The sequence below is a fragment of the Triticum urartu genome, chromosome 3A (assembly GCF_056163025.1).
Source record: "Triticum urartu cultivar PI428250 chromosome 3A, HENAU_Tu73, whole genome shotgun sequence".
NCBI lineage: Eukaryota > Viridiplantae > Streptophyta > Magnoliopsida > Poales > Poaceae > Triticum > Triticum urartu.
In genome coordinates, this window is record NC_141875.1 from 48,447,498 (window position 1) to 48,465,002 (window position 17,505).

The 17,505-nt window shown below is 46.4% G+C and overlaps 1 pseudogene; it reads left to right on the top strand.

Moving 5' to 3' along the window:
* Window positions 1-7,742: 7,742 nt before the first annotated feature.
* LOC125532114 (SKP1-like protein 4 pseudogene) lies at window positions 7,743-8,285 on the top strand (annotated as a pseudogene).
* The last annotated feature ends 9,220 nt before the right edge of the window (window positions 8,286-17,505 follow it).

A 17,505-nucleotide genomic window follows, 5' to 3' on the forward strand; every position in this document is an offset into this window, starting at 1 on the left:
ATACCCAAAAGAAACTGTTGGGTACACCTTCTATCACAGATCCGAGGGCAAGATATTTGTTGTTAAGAACTATCATATGATAAAGTTTTGAAGAAGTTCAAAATGGATCAGGCAAATAAAGGGTTCTTGCCTGTATTACAAGGTGTGAAGTTGAGTCAGACTCAATGCCTGACTACTTCAGAAGATAGAGAGAAAATGAAAGGTGTTCCCTATGCTTCAGCCATAGGCTCTATCGTGTATGCAATGCTGTGTACCAGACCTGATGTGTGCCTTGCTATAAGTTTAGCAGGGAGGTACCAAAGTAATCTAGGAGTGGATCACTAGACAGCGGTCAAGAACATCCTGAAATACCTGAAAAGGACTAAGGATATGTTTCTCGTATATGGAGGTGACAAAGAGCTCATCGTAAACAGTTACGTCGATGCAAGCTTCGACACTGAACGGGATGACTCTAAGTCACAAACCGGATACGTGCTTTTATTAAATGGTGGAGCTGTCAGTTGGTGCAGTTCTAAGTAGAGCGTCGTGGCGGGATCTACGTGTGAAGCGGAATACATAGCTGCTTCAGAAGCAACAAACGAAGATGTCTGGATGAAGGAGTTCATATCCGATCTAGGTGTCATACCTAGTGCATCGGGTCCAATGAAAATCTTTTGTGACAATACTAGTGCAATTGCCTTGGAAAAGGAATCCAGATTTCACAAAAGAACCAAGCACATCAAGAGACGCTTCAATTCCATCTGCGATCAAGTCAAGGAGGGAGACATAGAGATTTGCAAGATATATACGGATCTGAATGTTGCAGTCCCATTGACTAAGCCTCTCTCAGGAGCAAAACATGATCAGCATCAAGACTCCATGGATGTTAGAATCATTACAATGTAATCTAGATTATTGACTCTAGTGCAAGTGGGAGACTGAAGGAAATATGCCCTAGAGGCAATAATAAAGTTGTTATTTATATTTCCTTATATCATGATAAATGTTTATTATTCATGCTAGAATTGTATTAACCGGAAACTTAGTACATGTGTGAATACATAGACAAACAGAGTGTCACTAGTTTGCCTCTACTGGACTAGCTCGTTGAATCAATGATGGTTATGTTTCCTAACCATAGACATGAGTTGTCATTTCATTAACGGGATCACATCATTAGAGAATGATGTGATTGACTTGACCCAAATGTTAGCTTAGCATGATGAGTCTTTAGTTTGTTGCTATTGCTTTCTCCGTAACTATACATGTTCCTATGACTATGAGATCATGCAACTCCCGAATACCGGAGGAACATTTTGTGTGCTACCAAACGTCACAACGTAACTGGGTGGTTATAAAGGTGCTCTACAGGTGTCTCTGATGGTGTTTGTTGAGTTGGCATGGATCAAGATTAGGATTTGTCACTCCGATTGTTGAAGAGGTATCTCTGGGCCCTCTTGGTAATGTACATCACTATAAGCCTTGCAAGCAATGTAGCTAATGAGTTAGTTACGGATGTAGCATTACGGAACGAGTAAAGAGACTTGCCGGTAACGAGATTCAACCGTGTATTGAGATACCGACGATCGAATCTCGGGCAAGTAAGATACCGATGACAAACGGAACAAAGTATATCGTTATGCGGTTTTGACTGATAAAGATCTTCGTAGAATATGTAGGAACCAATATGAGCATCCAGGTTCCGCTATTGGTTATTGACCGGAGACATGTCTCGGTCATGTCTACATAGTTCTCGAACCCGTAGGGTCCGCATGCTTAACGTTCGGTGACGATCGGTATTATGAGTTTATGTGTTTTGATGTACCGAAGGTAGTTCCGAGTCCCGGATTTTATCACGGACATGACGAGGAGTCTCGAAATGGTCGAGATGTAAAGATCGATATATTGGAAGCCTATGTTTGGACATCGGAATGGTTCCAGGTGAAATTGGGAGTATACCGGAGCACCGGCAGGTTACCGGAACCCCCCGGGAGGTATATGGGCCTTATTGGGCCTTAGTGGGAGAGAGGGGAAAGGAGCAAAGGAGGCCCCCCCCAACCCAATCTGAATTGGGAGGGGGCCAGCCCCCCCCCCCCCCCATTTCCTTCCTCCTCCCTCCTCCTTCCTTCCCTCCTAAATCCAACAAGGGAAGGGGGGAACCCTACTCCAAGTGGGAGTAGGACTCCCCTTGGGGCGCGCCTAGGAGGTCGGCCCCCTCCCCCTCCTCCACTCCTTTATATACGGGGGAGGGGGGCACCCCATGGATACACAAGTTGATCATTGATCTTTTAGCCGTGTGCGGTGCCCCCCTCCAGCATAATCCACCTCGGTAATATCGTAGCGGTGCTTAGGAGAAGCCTTGTTCCGGTAGCAACATCACCACCGTCATCACGCCGTCGTGTTGACAAAGCTCACCCTCGAAGCTCTACTGGATCATGAGTTCGCGGGACGCCACCAAGCCGAACGTGTGCAGATCGCGAAGGTGTCGTACCTTCGGTGCTAGATCGGTCGATCGTGAAGACGTACGACTACATCAACCGTGTTGTCATAACGCTTCCGCTTACGGTCTACGAGGGTACGTAGACGATACTCTCCCCTCTCGTTGCTATGCATCACCATGATCTTGCGTGTGCGTATGATTTTTTTTTTTGAAACTGCTGCGTTCCCCAACATATGCATGTTAAGTGACCGAGTTGTTTAGTAGTAGCTATATTATATTGATGACTAATTGCATATTGTGTTCTTGCTATAATCAGATAAACGATCCTGCTCTCTAGTATTTAGTATATTATATGCTTTGGGTGCAAAATCTTATAAATGAATTTGAGGACTAACTAGAAATAACAGGAGGAAGGCGTGATTATAAATGTCCAAACACTCCCTACTATTACAAATCTAACATTTCATAATACACATATTTAATGTTGCCTCACCCCATGTTACGCTTTTGTGTAAAATAGGACCTACTGATTTAGTGATTTAGTTGCTCCGCCATGTTGAACTTTGTTTTGTTTCTTACACATTTTGGTAGGTTATATGGCATAAACTACAAATTTGATTTAACTTCAGATCTAGCATTACTAGTGCGTGATTACGATGGATATGAGGTTTTCTTAGTTGATATGCTAGCTCCCAGCTCATGTTTGAAGAAATCAACAAGCTTTAGAAGTATGGATAACTTACATGAGTTTAGGTTGGTCTTTGGTGCAATTAATGGTTGTATGCATTGGAAAAGTATGAACATGTGTTACCAAATAATCGTAGGATTCATGGTTGTTACCTCATAATTCTTCTCACCAGGTAGTCATTTCTTCATATGAACACCAGATTGATCAATATTGCATTCATAGTAATGTTGTGCTAATTGAGTATAGTTATTATTTGTGAACTCGTAAGAATTAAGATTGCAACTTTGATTTCGATAATGCTATTGGTGGTTGCTACTTGCTACTTGTACCACACTCATAAAGTCGGTATGCCGGGTTGGTGTTCTATGTGAAATTAATGTGCACATTCTGTCCGTTCAGATTTTAGAAGCATGGAAATACAAATATGGCAGGTTTTGTTCTACATGTTTCCTTTAGTTATTCTCTTTATCTCAGTACCATTGTTTGTTTCACTACGTTGATGTTATTTTTTTCAGGAAACTGACCATGAATTATTTTGTACAATCCAAACATGCTCAATGATACCTTGTTTGTATGATGATAGAAGCTTAGCACTAAGTACCATGCATCTTGCCATGACTTGCAACATCTATTTATCTCATATTTGATAGTGTTCCTAATAATGTAGAAGAATCTTATTATTGTTCAGACAACAATTGGTTGAGATACTAATATTCCCATACATTCATCTTTATCAAAAAATTCACAAATATTCGTCCAATCTGATTAACAAACATAAAATGAGAAACGTTTATGCCAATTGACTATCATGTATTTATGAGGCCTGTCTAAAGAAAATTGGTCCTCCAAAATAAGGTTTTTTACTCTTTGCCTTTTTCCAAGAAACAACATATGTCTTTTCGTCGTTAACATTGCAAGCATATAAAATCCATGAATAGACACAATGTCAAAAAATCAGGTTTTTTTATTTAGTCTAACATTTTTGTACTAAAATCTATCTCCCTGGTTATGTACATTTGACTTCATATATATTGCAGGGAATATGCAATGCAGTGCATGTGTGATTAAATGTTTGGAGTGTGGTGCTTATTCCCTTTGCTAATTTTCTCCCGGTGATTGGATCAGATTTAAGGTGTATCCAGGTTGATCGTTGAACTTGGTGTCTCTTTGTGTAACATCAGCTTTCAGAAGTTGGAGAAAATGGAAGGCCATGCGTGTGTGTGTGGTGGTGGTGGTGGGGGGGGGGGGGGGGGGGGGGGTCACATTCTTTTGGTGTTACCACTATTTTCAATTCTGTCAAATTGTATTGCTGAAACAGATAAGCAAAAAATCATGTAGATAATGCATTGTCTCAACACGTGACCAGCCTAATATCTCTTAACTTGATTCCCGTTACTTACGTAATGTATGTATAATTATAATATTTTTTAAAAATTAGTAATATATATGTTCATAATGTGTGTATAATTATGATATTTCAAAGTATATGCATAAATATAAGAAAAACAGAAAATATATATTAAAAAAGATGAATCACATTAGCGATCAAATGCCTAGGTTTTCTGCCTTGGAGAAAACATGTATTGTCAGGTCTGCCTGCCTGGGCTGGGCCTGGCATATCTTGTGAAGGTGAAAGGAGCCACTCGTTTACTAATGGCGAGATATATTTCTGCCCTAGCTTTTCCCGGGAGCTCCCTTTCCGTGGAGCTATAACTCGCTTGCAGCAAAAATTATGCTCCCCTTACGCGAATATTTTCCATGTCCACTACAGTACCGGTCAGGCCAATTTTTTGTTCGGTCCTTCACTGTTGTTGTGCTTTGCTCGTCCGCCTAGTCTTTTTATTTATTTTGGGTGTCCATGTTTTTTATTTGTTTCTTTCTTTATTTACTTTAGTTTTTCTTTGGTGTTTCCTTTTTTGCTTTTGTTTTTTCCCTCAGTTTCTTTGTTTCTTCATCAGTTTTTATTTTTAATTTTTCTTTTACATTTTTTCTCTGGTTTTCTTTGTTTATTTCTTTTTTTCTTCGGTTTTCATTGATTTTAAATTTTATTCTCTTCAAAAAATGCCTAATTTATTTACATACAATGTACATTTTTGCATATATCAAAAATATTTTGTCGCATCCTTAACATTATTATAATATATAATTTGATATTTTTCATACACGTGTACATTTTTCTTATACATATGAAACTATATTTTTATACGTTTTCGACATTTTCAAAGTATATGGTTAAGTTTTTTTTCAAAATGTGTGTCTTTTGATGTGTACATTTTATGTATACATCTAGGAAAAAGTTATTCACCATTAACTAATTTTAAATATATTATTTTACATTTTTATATATAATAATTAAGATTTTTTCCAATACATGTTTTTATGTCTACTTTGTGCCATACGCAATGTACTCCCTCCGTTTCTAAATATCTTCTTTTTAGAGATTTTAATGTGGACTACATACGGATGCATATAGACATATTTTAGAATGTAGATTCACTTGTTTTGCTCCGTATGTAGTCCATATTGAAATCTCTAAAAAGATTTATATTTAGGAACGCAGGGAGTACATTTTTCGTATATGTTTAAAATTTTCAAATAAGTGATTAACATTTTTTTGAAACACATGTCTTTGAACACTTTTGTTTCAATATGTTTTAAAAATACAAATAACTGTTGGATTTTTGTAAATGCTATCATATATTTTAAAAGTTGCAGCAACATTTGTTAACGCAACACAACCATTTTTCAGTTTATTTTTGATATCTACTTCTTTCCGTACATGTACATTTTTTGTATACATCAGAAACATTTTTTATACACGTTTAACATGTTTATATATATATATATATATATATATATATATTGAGGTGTACTTTTTGCCATACATGTTGTACATTTTTTGTATACATTAGAATCATTTTTTCAATACAAGTTTAACATGTTTCAAATGCATAAGTAACATTTATTCATGATTTTATGTAAACTGATGTTTATAATATATATGTTTGAAATATTTCAAAATATAAACAGAAATAAAAATGGAAAGCGAAAAACAGGTGCTTAAAGCTTCTGGACCACCTGCGTGCTTGGCCAGCCCATTCTCACCCGTTTCATGTGAGACTTTTTTGGTCTCCCTATAAGCGACACACAGGTGCGCCACGTGAAGACTATATCTCACTTACAGCAAATGTTCGTTTGGTCTCATCTGAAGCATTTTCGCCCTGCTACAGTACTGGGTCAGCCCTTGTTTTGTATGTTTTTTCCTTTCACTTCTTTCGATGGAGAAGATTGGTCATGGTGGTTTATGTACAAATTTCTTCCGATGTTTTTTTTGCCCTTTTTTTTTATTGTGTTTTCCTCTATTTCCTCACCGGCTTCCTTCAGTCCTCTGTTTTTCTTTGTTTTTTCACCGGTTTTATTTGTTTCTTTCATACTTTTTTCTGTTGTTCTTTGTTTTTTCCTTATTTTTCAAAGTTTTTTTTCATGGCGTTTCCCATTGTGGACGCTTCTGGAGGCGAGGTTCTCCTAGGTCTGACAATAATAAGCGAGACATAAAAGCGCAAGATGAAGGAGCATAAGATCATGTATCTGGTCCGGCCCACATTGGCAGACGTTTAGGGTCGCTTGTTGGGCTGGTGGGCCGGTTGCCATGCCCGGCTCTTTTTCTTTTTCGGGGAATTCAGAAAACTTTATCCCATGACTTGTTTGTTAAGCTTGCTGTTACTTTGTGGGCGATATGGTATGCTCGCAGGAAGGCTATCCATGAAGGTATTTTTCAAAGTCCCCATGCAACTTATTCGTTTATCACTCGGTTTATAGAAGAGTTATCAATCATCTCGGACAAACCTCCTTCTGGAAGCGCTGCGCCTTATATTCAGGGCCATGGCCAGCGCCCTAGTGCGCCACCGACAGGGTACCATAAAGTACATGTAGATGCTGCAGTTCGTCAGGGAAGGGGCGGCTCGGTTTCTGCAGTGTGCAGGGATTGCAACGGAATCTTCATTGGCAGTTCTTCACTGGTGGTCGCGGGGATACAGGACCCGGCCACGTTGGAGGCAATGGCAGTCAGAGAAGCACTTGCACTTGGGGAGGACCTTCATATATCCAATATGGTTATTGCTTCTGATTGCAAGCAAGTTATAGGAGATATTCAGAAGGGTTCAGATGGAAGATATGGTGCCATCATTAAGGAGATCAAACTGCAGGCAGAAACTTTTAATTGCATTTTTAAATTCGAAAGTTGTAGAGTAAATGTAGAAGCTCATAGCTTAGCCAGGCATTCGCTTACTCTTGGTCCGGGACGCCACGTTTGGTTTGGCCAATCACATAACCAAAGATATATCCCACACTCTGTGGTTTTTGATGAATAAAGTTTGGTTTTTCCCTCAAAAAAAAACTTTATTCAACAAAAACGCTCCTGGGCATTATTGTATGTCATGTATTGATACAAATTCGGATTAAAAGCAACCCAAAAAAGCCGGCGCCGACTTCCCTACCCTTCTATAAATTCGGGCGCCGCGTCTCCCTTGTTACTCCCACCCATCGATCAATCGCTGGATCGAAAGACCTAGCTAGTTCGACAGGAGCTAGCGATCTCGACAGATCGATAGACACACGCGCGCGTAGGATAGGAGATCAGTGATCGAGATGGCAAGTAGCAGCGACAACACGACGACGGTGACTCTCCGCAGCTCGGACGGCGAGGAGTTCGTGGTCCAGGCGGACACGATAGCGGCGGCGTCGGTGCTGATCAAGAACATGCTGGAGGACGGCTGCGCCGCCGGCGCGATCCCGCTGACCCAGGTGACGGGCCGCATCCTCGCACGCGTCGTCGACTACTGCAAACGCCACTACGGCGACGGCGACGCCGACGCGGCCGCGTACGTCGTGAAGACCACCTTCTCGTCGGGCTACCCCGACCTGGATCGGTTCGACACCGACTTCGTGAGCGGCGTCGACCAGGACACGCTCTTTGACCTCCTCCTCGCCGCCAACTACCTCGAGGTGCAGGGCCTCCTTGACCTGGCCTGCAAGACGGTGGCGGATCAGATGAGGGGCAAGACGGTCGAGGGCATGCGCGCGCACTTCAACATCGTCAACGACTACACCAAGGAGGAGGAGGCCGAGGTCCGCAGTGAACAGGCATGGGCCTTCGAGTAGACGGACAATTTGTTGCTGCCATAAACTAGCACTGGTAGTTTCATACACACGTTTAATGGGAGCGATTATATGTCAGTCACCTGAAATAAATAAATATTTTTCCGATAAATGATTTTCTCGCTTACCCTAGCCCTAGCGCCCCACCTCCCCATCTCGTTGTCGCTGATGACCACTCCCTCGTACATGGGTGAACTAGACGATATCCGGTGTGTTGCCGCGGAATCGGATATATATAGTTTCTAATGGCTCCTAGGCCTACATGCGCCCAATTACCTGATTATCTTTTGCCCTGCGCTCATCGACTGACCTCTTAACATATATTGTATGTCTCTGTCATCTTGCTTCTCTGCAACAGAAGATGCTTCCTCGCTTGGACCTCTCGAGCTTCATTGCCTCTACCTCTTGGTTTGTGATATCGTAGCTCGAACCGGCCTGGTTGTTCATAGCACCGTCTCAAAGGGCCTCTGCAGTTTGCTCTACACCAGCAAGGATGGGTGTCCACAACAAAGCAGAAGAGAGCAGAGGAGCTCCACTTGTTAAAGGGTACAACAACAGCATCAGTTACCTGTGCATAATGAGGTAGGAGTAAGTCGATTCGTTTCTTTTTATGACATGGATGCAACCTTCTCAGTAACATCAGAGTGCAATGTGGGATCTTTGGAGGAAGGAGGAGCGCCGGTGCGGTCCGTGCACTACCGGAACAGGGCTCAATGCCGACGGCCAAAAGTATGCCGACATCCACTGTCGGCCTATTCTAGACTATGCCGACAGCTGGCCCCAGGCCGTCGACGTACAACGGCCGTCAGGCTATCCCAGTATAAGCCGACGGCCCCCGTCGGCAAAGAACGGCTGTCGGCATAGACGAATCTATGCCTACAGCTGCCGTCGGCATATATCGGCCATCGGCATAGCTGCGGGGCTGGCGACCACACCCGTGACGGGCGGCTAATGGCGTTAGATCTATGCCGACGGCGAAGACGGGCGGCCATCGGCATTCATACGAACGCCACGTCATCGATCCAAAGCGCACCGACCAAGGCCTATGCCGACGGCTGCCATCGGCATAGATGACACATCATCGATCCGCACCGCGCCGGCCATCTGCCTTGGCCACAACTATGCCGACGGCTTTGCCGTCGGCATATTTTTTTTTGCTTTTTTCATAGCTATATTTTATGTTTTCTTACATATTATTATTTGACTAACTTACATATAGCATGTGTTACCAAGATGATGTAGGGTGGAACCCTAATCGGCCGATCTTTCACGAAAAGAGCGGATCCCGCGAAGAACACGAGGAACACAAAGAGGGGAATGAGGGAAAACACAAGGGGAAACACGAGAGGAACACTCAAAGTAACAAGAACAAGTCACACATGGGCTAGATCCTCGAGTACATAAAGTAAGATACACGATCCACGATCAACTAGGGACGATACAAAAGGGTAACCGGTTCTTCTCCGTGAGGAGGTCTTGATGTTCTTCCCTAAAGAGGGGTCTTGAATCCGCTTGGGGGATCTTCTCCGGTGGAGGCTCGAATCTCCGAGGCGAAGGTAACCAAGTGGATGAGCAAAGCTCTCACACAAAATATGAGCTAATCCTTTGCTAACCCTAGAAAGTTGGACGAGGTGGAGTATATATAGTCTAGGGGGGTAGAAGGGGTACACGGGCCTCGGGCCTTTACTGTGCGCAGACAGGGAGGCCGGACGTCCGGGCGTCGGGCCAGATGTCCGGGCGTTCGCGGAGGGCCGGATGTCCGGGCTGGTGAAGCTGGCCATGTTGCTCTCGGGTTTGGGGGTATCCGGATTTCCGGTCAGGGGGGCGGATATCCGGGACCTCGGGAAGGGCCGGATGTCCGGGTTTGCGGGACCGGATGTCCGGGGCCTGTAGGCACTTGGTGGCTGAGCAGCAGTAGAGGAAGGCGCTCCAGGGGCCAGATGTCTGGGGCCTTGGCTGGATGTCCGGGGCCTGGGAGATGCTCTTGGCTCCTTCCGTTGGTTCTCCTCATCCGTGGACTTGGGGAGTTGTCCGTCTTCATGCGCATCTTCGGGATGACCCTCTTGGTACCTAATCATGCACAACATCTCGGACTTAGGTAGTAGCCATGTCTCATGCATAGAAAGTGGAAGTTCGGAGAGGAGTGAGTTCACCTTATCTTCGATAGCTTTGGCTCGGGCTCGTGTCATTGGTCCAAGTGGTGTCATTGGAGGTGTAGGTGCGTCCATGGGGATGATCTTGGGATGCTCCGCATCATCTCCCCTCCCTTGGGGAAGATCCGTCCTTGGATCGAAATCCTCATCACCATGCTAGGGCGAGAGATCTTTGATGTTGAAGATGTCGCTCACGGAGTACTTGTCACGAGGAATGTCGATCTTGTAAGCGTTGTTGTTGTAGCGTGCAAGCACCTTGAATGGTCCATCCGCGCGTGGTCGAAGTTTGGACTTGCGTTCTTGTGGAAAGCGGTCCTTGCGAAGGTGTAGCCACACGAGGTCTCCAATGTTGAATATCATAGGGTGCTTGTTGACGTTGAGCTTGGTCGCAAGGCGTTGTCACTACAAAAAAAGACACATCCGTGACATTTTGGGTCGAACGAAAAAAATTTCTGTCATACATATGACACTTCTATGACGATAATTGTGACAAAACCCGGTATCATCATAGATGTGGTGGGCTCCTACTTCTATGACAAAAAATCATGGCAGAAAATGGGCTTTTCGTCCTAGGAGGGCCGGAGACGCAGCTGCATGCATTCTTTGGGCCGTCCATGATGGGAAAAACCGTGGTAGAAGCGAGGGGGAGGAAAATTTCGGGGAGTTCCCGGTAACGGTGGGAGGTCGGGGGCCGGGCGATGCGCGTTTTTCTCATACACGTACGCACGTGTGTGTGCGAGGCATTGGCTCTAACTGAATTCGAGCGAGGCGTTGGGCTCTAACTGAACCCGAGCGATTGCACTGCAGGCTACGCGTTACTCAACCCGAGCGATCAATCGATGGCTGTTAACTGAACCCGATCGAGCGATTCCTTGGCTACTGCTGCTAACTGAAGCCGATTGATGGGATGAACAGTGAGCGTTGCGGGGGGGGGGGGGGGTGGATGAACAGTGAGCGGTGGCGTTGCCTCTGGATGAACAGGACCCCGTGGTGTGGTGGAGGGCTGGATGAACAGTAGACGGTGGAGGGGTGCCCGTGGAGGGGTGGATGAACAGGACCCCGTGGTGTGGAGGCAGGATGAACAGTAGACGGTAGAGGGGTGCCCGTGGAGGGGTGGTTGAATAGGACCCCGTGGTATGGAGGGCTAGATGAATAGTAGACGATGGAGGGGTGGTTGAACTATAGCCGGTGGAGTAGCGCGCGGTGGAGGCTGGATGAACAGGAGCCCGTGGAGGCTGGAGGAGGTCGACGGTGGATGAACAGTAGCTCGTGGAGGCTGGAGGGGGTCGACGGTGGAGATGAACAGTATCCCGTGGAGTCCCGTTTTGCGATACGCCACACCCCTCCCGATGAACAGGGCCCCCGTTTTGACCGTAGCGCTCCAACACAAGTCCGTTTCCTCCGTTTTGCGGTACGCCACACCCCTTCCGATCAACAGGACCCCCGTTTCGACCGTAGGAGGTCCGTTTCCTCCTTTTTGCGGTACGCCACACCCCTCCCGATCAACAGGACCCCCGTTTCGACCGTAGGAGGTCCGTTTCCACCACACCCCTCCCGATCAACAAGACCCCCGTTTCAACCGTAGGAGGTCCGTTTCCTCCGTTGTGCGGTACACCAGGCCTCGTTTCCATCGCCTCTTCCGTCCAAGCCCTCCCGATGAACACGACCACGCATTCCGTTCCGACCCAGCCGCGTTGCCTCCCGGTGAGCATGACGCATTCCGTTGCCTCCCCATGAACACGACGACGACGTTGTTTCTCCGTTCCGACCCAGCCATGTACACAATCCCTCGTCGTACGTATGCGCGAGTAGGCGTTCGAGACCCCGCCCGTATGTACACATACGTGGCCGTATTTTATTTCTTGCACCATGGCCGCCTCTACTACGACACGTGCACGGCTCTACATCCACCAGTATATATGTACGTACACGTTCACGACCAGAATGACAACGCCACATACGGTTCGACCAGGTGGGTCCCGACTGTCAGGCACTTCCTTGCCTGTGAAGATGTAGCTGGTGGGTCCCAGCAGTCAGGGGGCGAATCATTTTTTTTGCCCGGACGCACTTCTTTGCGTGCGAAGATGTAGCTGGTGGGTCCCAGCAGTCGGGGGCTTGTGGGTCCCAGCAGTCAGGGGGGCGAATCGTTTTGTTTTTTGTTTTGCCCAGACGCACTTCCTTGTGTGCGAAGATGTAGCTGGTGGGTCCCAGCAGTCAGGGGGGCGAATCTTTTTTTTGCCCGGACGCACTTCCTTGCGTGCGAAGGTGTAGCTGGTGGGTCCCAGCAGTCAGGGAGGAAACGTTTTTTTTCACAAAATATGGTGGCCCGTCCGGTGGGTCCCTGCTGTCAAGTGGAGGAATCATTATTTCCCGCGTAATAAGGAGGCACTTCCTTGCTGCCGCCGTGGACCCAGCTGTCAGCCTCTCCACGTACAGTCCATGTCCGATGAAAGTCGTTCCTTGACCACGTTGACCACATCGCGCCGAGAGCACCAGGGTAGTGGACGATGGCGAGGCCTAGGAAGGGGACGACACGGAGGCAGGGAAGACTCGGCAGTTGTTTCCCACGCGGAGGGGAATACAACTGTACGAGGGTTTACTGGTTCATCTGTCGTCGCCGGAGAATAACAGCAGGCGTGGGTGAGTAGAGGGATGGCTAGGCCAGCGATGGGAGTACGGTCGGGCGGTGAGGCCTGCGCGGCAGCACAGCTGGCCGCGAGGAGGAGGGAGCAGGCAGTCCCGCCGGCGCTTGTTTGAACGGCTGGAGCAGGAAGAGCAGAGATTGAAGAAGCACGACGACCGTTGGATGGACATCCAACAGTCAGTGCTTGTGCGTCGACCTTTTTTTAGGAAAGCCTCAAATCTGTGGAAAACAGCATAGAGCCCATCTGCCATTATTTCTAATAATTTACAGCCCATTTGCTAATTCTTAAGGTTTTTTTTGGAGCCCATATTCTTTTTGTTAGCATTGCAGCCCATATTGTGGCAACGGTTAAAAAATTATACGAAATTTTGCATATTTCGGTGCGGTCCGAACTGTTTTTAATCCCGAAATTTCGACTCACATTCAAACTGATTTTAAAAATAAATGTATATCAATATAAAATTCAACAAATTATCCACGCATAAAAATTAATGTAATTTAAAATTTTGAAATGAAAAAAAAGATATTTGAAACTAATTGCCGGTTTGATGTGTTTTAAAAATGTACAACCCATTTCTCATTACCGATGGGCCATTTTCTCGGCCAGCCGAATCAAAGCTCTCCTCGTCTTTAAAGATTTGCAGCCCAACAGGCCTGACAAAGCGACTTACTTGGCAAATCACAAAAAACTGGGTTGTGGCCGTGGACCCAGCTGTCAGCCTCTCCACGTATAGTACTCTTCCGATGGAAGTCGTTCCTTGACCACGTTGACCATGCCGCGCGGAGAGCACCACGGCGGTGGACGACGGCGAGGCCTAGGAAGGGGACGACGCGGCAGTGGAAGCCCACACGGAGAGGACTACGAGGGTTCACTAGTTCGGCTGCGGTGTGAGGCTGCCGTCGCCGCAGGGCCTGGCCAGCGGTGGGAATAGTAGGGGCGGTGAGGCCTCTGTGGCAGCACAGCCGGCCAGGGGAGGCAGGAGCATGCGGCATGAACAGCGCTGCTTTGGGCGGCTGGAGCAAGAAGACCAGAAGTTGAAGAAGCACTACAGTCGTTGGATGGACATGGTACGGTCACTGGAGCTAGAATCGTTCATATTGACTAAGTTGACAAAGCCCTTCGTCTGCGTCAACTTAGTAGGCCCACAAGTCAGCCTCCCAGCAAGGTGGGTCCCAGCTAGCCGGGGGAGTATTCATTTTTTTGTGCGTAATAAGGAGGCACTTCCGGTGGGTCCGAGCTGGCATTTGGGGGAACGTTTTTTTCGCGAAATACAGTGGCCCGTCCGGTGTGTCCTAGCAGTCAGGGGGAAACGATTTTTTCCCAAAATACTGGTGGCCCGTCCGGTGGGTCTCTGCTGTCAGGTGGAGGAATAATTATTTTCCGCGTAATAAGGAGGCACTTCCTTGCGGCTGCCGTGGACCCAGCTGTTAGCCTCTGCACGTACAGTACTCTTCCGATGGAAGTCGGTCGTTGACCTCGCCGCGTCGAGAGCACCAGGGCGGTGGACGACGGCAAGGACTAGGAAGGGGGCGACTCGGAGCCGGGGAAGACGCAGCAGTGGATGCACACGCGAAGAGGAGTACGAGGGTTCACTGGTTCGGCTGCGGTGTGAGGCTGCTGCCGCCGCAGATTAACAAGGGGTGTGGGTGAGTAGAGGGATGACCTGGCCAGCGGTGGGAGTAGTAGGGGGCGGTGAGGCCTCCGCGGCATCACAGCCGGTCACGAGAGGCAGGAGCACGCGGCACGACCGGCGCTGGTTTGGGCGGCTGGAGCAAGAAGACCAGAGGTTGAAGAAGCACTACGGTCGTTGGATGAACATCGTACGGTAACATGAGCTAGAATCGTTCATATTGACTAAGTTGACAAAGCCCTCCATCCCCGTTAACTTGGTAGGCCCACAAGTCAGCCTCCCACTATGCTGGGTTCCAGCTGGTAGGGGGAATATTCATTTTTTTGTGCGTAATAAGGAGGCACTTCCTTGCGTGCGAAGATAGCTGGTGGGTCCGACATGTCAGCGGGGGGCACTTTATTTCGCGAAATACAGAGGCCCTTCCGGTGGGTCCTAGATGTCAGGTGGAGGAATCATTATTTTGCACGTAATAAGGAGGCATTTCCTTGTGTGCGGCCGTGGACCCAGCTGTCAGCCTCTCCACGCACAGTCTACTTCCGATGGTGTCATTCATTGACCACGTTCACCATGCCGCGCCGAGCGCATCCAAGGTGGTGGACGACGGCAAGGCCCCGGACAGCAACGAGCCGGAGATGGGAAGACGCGGGAGTAGAGTCGCAGACAGAGAGGTGTACGAGGGTTAACTGGTTCTAGTGCGGTGTGGTTCAGTAGTCGGTGGAGAAGAACAGGAGGTGTGGAGGGGTGGAGGGATGGCCTGGCCAACGGTGGAGTAGCGCTTCATAGCGAAGCGTGCTAAGCAGAGCTGCTAGCAGCAGGAGGCGGGAGGTGGTCCCGGCGGCGCTGGAGGAAGAAGAAGAGAGATTGAAGATGGATGCCTATTGTTGGATGTAAATCCAACGGCTAACATGTCAGAATCATTTGTTGACTAAATTGACAACGACTTGCATTGACTTCGACCTATTGGCCCACATTTCAGCCTCCAAAAATGTGGCACATATTCAACCCATTTTTTCAGAATTTACAGTCTTTTTTTGCGCGGTAGAATTTATAGTCAATTTGATCTTTTTTTTGAATTACAGCCATTAGCTGGGCTGGATGAACAAATAATGTAGCGTCCATGCGGCCCGTTTATTTTATTTCCTAAAAAATTACAGGCCATTTGCACTTTCTCGAAATACACGATTTTGCTGGGCTGATTCTAATTATAATGTTGGGTTGGGCGAGCAATGTTATCAAAAAATAAAAAGGGGATGAGCATTTTGTTATAAATATATTTAAATAATAAGTGATATTATTACATTCGTCCTTAAATCTTACCAAGCTTTTGTACACAATCACTAGGATTTTCGTGCCAAAACAATCTAGGATTTTATTTGTTAAGAAATTATTTTTATAAGTTAATAAGATGTGGGATATCGTTTTCTTACATATGTAAGTATCTATTAAATATATGATGACAATAAAAATAGTATATAATAACATATGAAATAATTTTTTTAGAAAAACAGGGAGCATCTCCCCGGTTCCATTGCTGAGAATGAAACCACAACATATTCTGATACAGCAGCTCAAAGAGCAGTTCGAAAGCAAAGATAGAAAAGCTACAAACTAGGGGGGCTGGATGAACAAGTTCTCTGAATAACACAAATCACCCGAACGGTGCCAAAGGCAGAGCGGATAGAGCACTCAAATGACACAAGGAGGGTCCAGCGAAGCCTTCATGGTCTTCAGCCGAGGGGCCGTGTCAGCCTACGGCGACCAGTAAGCAAGCGGAGAGACCGGGCTGGAAGGCGTAGCATGGTGGATGCCCCTCTTTTTCGGCGCCAGGTGCCCATCATCTTCATTAGCGATCTTGAGACGAGCCCACGGGTCCAGCCCCAGAGCAGGTCGAGCCTTGTTCAGCCACAAGTGATCACCAACGGTTTCTGGAGGGATCTTGTTAGGGTTTCCATGAAGCTCATCAACTTGTCCTTGTCCGATCCAGAGGAGAGAATTGCCCAGTTCCTCACCATGTTCCTGATCAACCTCAAGACCTGCGGAATGGAAATCCAGGAGGTGTTACTGAAAATCATAGCATTTCTATATTTCCAGAGGCACCAAAGGACAGCTGAGCTAACAGTGTTTAAAACTGAGCACTTTTTGGTAGCAATCCATAATCTGGCGACACATTCGAAGGATGAGCCAATCTGACTAGAGAAATATTCCTCAATGTGGGCCCAGTGATGTTTAGCAACTATACATTCAAAAAATAGGTGAGAACAAGACTCTTGTTCCAAGCAGTAAACACAATCAAGGGGTTTGATGATGTGTCTCTTCATAAGTTTATCCCTAGTCATTAATTTGTTTTTGGAGAGAAGCCAGAGAAATACATGAATTTTAGGGGGAACTCTCAATTTGCAGACAGCAGGGATAAACACGGGTTGAACCCCTCTAAAGTTGATAACATGATAGAGGGAGCTGGAGGAATACTTCCCCTTATTGGCCAGCTGCCAAATCAGGGCATCCGGCTCGGTAGTAAAGGTAATGCTTTTGTTAAAGAGAGTTTTAGGCATTGACCGTCCCAAACTTCATTGACACTTTTGTTAAGCTCAACGCGGACAGAGTAAATAGGTCAAAATTAGACTACTAGGGGGGATGTGCCAAACCAACTATCTTTCTAGAACCTGGTTCTGCTCCCATCCCCTATGTTCCATCTGTAGCCAAATTTCACAGCATGCATAATAGATTTTAATCCTTTCCAGAATCTAGAGGTCTTAGGGTTGGAGGAAGGGACAAAAATATTAGGTTTATTTCCTAGGTATTTATGGGCAATA